This window comes from Frankliniella occidentalis, unplaced genomic scaffold, assembly GCF_000697945.3.
Source record: "Frankliniella occidentalis isolate FOCC.00 unplaced genomic scaffold, Focc_3.1 Scaffold226, whole genome shotgun sequence".
NCBI classification, from domain to species: Eukaryota; Metazoa; Arthropoda; class Insecta; order Thysanoptera; family Thripidae; genus Frankliniella; species Frankliniella occidentalis.
The window spans coordinates 1-3060 of NW_026267352.1; positions in this window are offsets into that span (position 1 = coordinate 1).

Sequence of the window (3060 nt, forward strand, 5' to 3'; positions counted from 1 at the left end):
GGGGGGGGCGGCACGACCTGTCCGCTCCTGGACCAGACCAGCTCCCAGATGCGTGATGGATTGATAGGCTGCCGTGCCAGCCTGCTATGCTGGCCGGGCCGGGCCGGGGCCGGGCGGGGGCTCGGCTGCCAACCTAAATAGATATAACACGCCGTCGTCGCTTCGTCGCCAGGGCAGCACCCACCCAGCGCACCCAAAAACCACAACAGCAGATTCGTAAATTGCATTTTACAACGATTTTTTTAAAATATGTATGCGAAGGGTGGCGTCCGTGTCCCCGTGTCCTCGTGCTTCCTGTGCGTTCAGGTCTCCACGCGCGTGCGTGCCGCCGCAGTGGCGGCGCGACAACTAAACAGGCTTCATCACACCCTCCCACTCCCATACTGCGAGCCGGGCCGGTGAGCTGCTCGCCCCAGCACGCCACGCGCTACACGAAGCCGCCGCCGGTTGTGCCTGGAACCGAAAAACCACTCGTGAATCGCAACTGGACGACTTTGCTATGCAATTATGAGTGTTGGTTGATTTCATCCGGGCCGCGGAGGCGGCAGCGGGAGCGGGGCTGACCCCAATGGCCCCGCGGCCCACCCGGGCACAGCCGGGCACAGCCGGGCACAGCGGAGCCGGTCGTGATGGAGCAGTGCAGTCGGTGCAGCGCGGTGCACTCAGCGCGGCGTCCCGCCCAAGCCCGACCTGGGGGAGGAGGAGGAGGAGGAGGGACAATCTAGAGGAATCTAGGGAAACCAAATTCATCTCATCGCTTTGGCCCGACCGCCGACCGCCTTTGGTGACGATTGAAATAACCTCAATCTCGCTCGTCGTAATTTATCGAGGCACCCGCCGCGGCGCCCGAGGGCATTTGGCGGGTTTGATCATTGCTTTATTTAGAACCGTTCTCTGGAAAGGATTTGGTCAGTCTGACGTGACGAAATACAAATACACGTTTAATGACTTTGCCCAATTCGTCGTGGGGCGGGCCGCCGGCCGGGGAACCGGATCTGCACACGTGTGAGACACATGTGTCCTCTGTGGCGGGGCGGGGCGTTGTCGGTGGCACGGGTCGGTACGAGGGGCATGCGAGCCCAGCCCAGCCGCCCCGCTCCGGCCCGCCGAGGCCGCCCTGGATTCCTGCATTTTCGGTTCTAGTCCAAGTCACCGGGGCACCTCCGGGACACCTCGCGCGCTCGTGCGGTGCCCAGCCGGCCAGGGGCGCTCTACCGGTGTGTGTCTCGCATATTGGGAATTTTTCCATCAGCCCGAGCGGTTCAGGCACTGGTGGCGGACCCTTGTGATCCGATGAAGGACGCAAGGGTAAACTAATGGACAGACGGAATCAAGTTTTCAATTAATTAACCTGAAGAATGATGCAAAGGATCTGAATAAAAAATGAAAGAGAAGTAATTAATTTTCTGTCGGGGGCGAGCGTTCGGACTGACCGATCTTTCGGACTACTTCTTTCGGTACAAAACGGTTCTATTAGGATCCTTAATAATTTTGCATGGTCTTTTTGTGGCCAGTCTGCATTTCCCCCAGCTCTCCAGGCTCTAGTGCACGTCACGAGGAATAATTGATGAAGAGGAACGTAACCAATCACACGCTTGAGATCGAATCGGCTCCTTTTGGTACTGTGAATACTGTGAACCTTTCATTGTTTTGTTTTTTTCTGAAAGTGAAGTATCTATCTACACTGTAAATAATCTGGGGTGGCCAGAGCAGCTGTGCGACTGTAGTAGCACTTTTGCAGGACACCTTGAGTTTTGGCACCTTTTTCCTGCCGAGGGACCCAGGTGCAAGGGATGTCCAATAAGCAGGTAGCCCCTTACCTACCTTTAGCTGGGCCGGGACCTCTCTGCAGGAAAAGGGTCCCAAAACCCAAGGTGTCTTGCAAAAGTGCGATTTAGTGACGCAGCTGCTGGGCACCCCAGATTTAAAGTGTAGAAAAAATAAGTAAGTGTAATTTGTACCAGAGTCGAGCTGATACTAGGATTATTTTAAAGTGCACAGAAAATATTAAAACATGAAAACCATAGATAGGATGCCCTGTGTGCCGGATCCCCGCGAGCGGTCCTAGCTGACCGCGCTGACATTCCTTTGGTCGCGGTCGGGCCGCCCGCTGCATCTATGCCGAGTCGAGGATGAAGGAGACGCCACCAACTCATCCGTGTAAGTCGCGTGGTCACGATGATGGGTCCTACGACGACGATGATGTCGTCCTATTCCGGGAGCACGCGATCGGCGCCGTGACCGGCAAGGCCGCGGGCCGCGAGGGCGGGCGCGCGGGGCATCCGTGTCGCAACAAACAAACGCTGCCCGCTGGAGCCCGAGCTGGGGCCGCTGGGGCTGGGGGCTCCAGACACTTCGGCCCCGTAAATCAGGACCCCCACCGTGCACCCCGAGCGTGCTGCGGGCTCGCGCTGGAGCTGGAGGCTGCAGGTTGCGGGCTCGAGCGATCTGGAGGCTGAGAGGGCTCGAGCGGGTCCCACTCGTCAAGTCAGTCGGGGGCTTTAGGCTTCAGGCCAGGGACTCACAAGAACTGCACGAAACGGAGTCTTTAAAGGAGTGCAGAACTATCGCTTCGCCGTTTCTAAGCTACGACTTGTTACGCACTCATAGGAGCTGCTATCGAGGGGTCGCGGGAGCCTCGCCTCGGGCGGCCGCGGCAGGGCCACTCGCTGAAGAGCAGGGCGAGGTCCCAAAACACACGCGCGTGCAGGCCATGTGTGGCAGCGGCCGCACGCATTGGCTTGGCTTCGGGCCGCTAGAATAGGCCGCACGCTGACCGCCGCTACGGTCACAATGTGTGTGCGTGTGTGTGTGTGCTTTGTGCAACGGGGCGGACGCGAGGGCCTTGGCAGTCGGTGGACAGGGATACAATGCACCCCTCGCCCGGCTGGCCCCGCCACGCCGGGCCCGCTAGAGCACACCGGGTCTGCACAACTCGGCTGGTCCGACGGAACGCCGTCAAGGCAGGCAACCCCGCCGAGCATCCCTGCCCAACGGGACTGCCCGTCCACCAGGCGCTTGGGGCCGCTGTGGTGTAGGCAACCCCGCCGAGCATCCCTG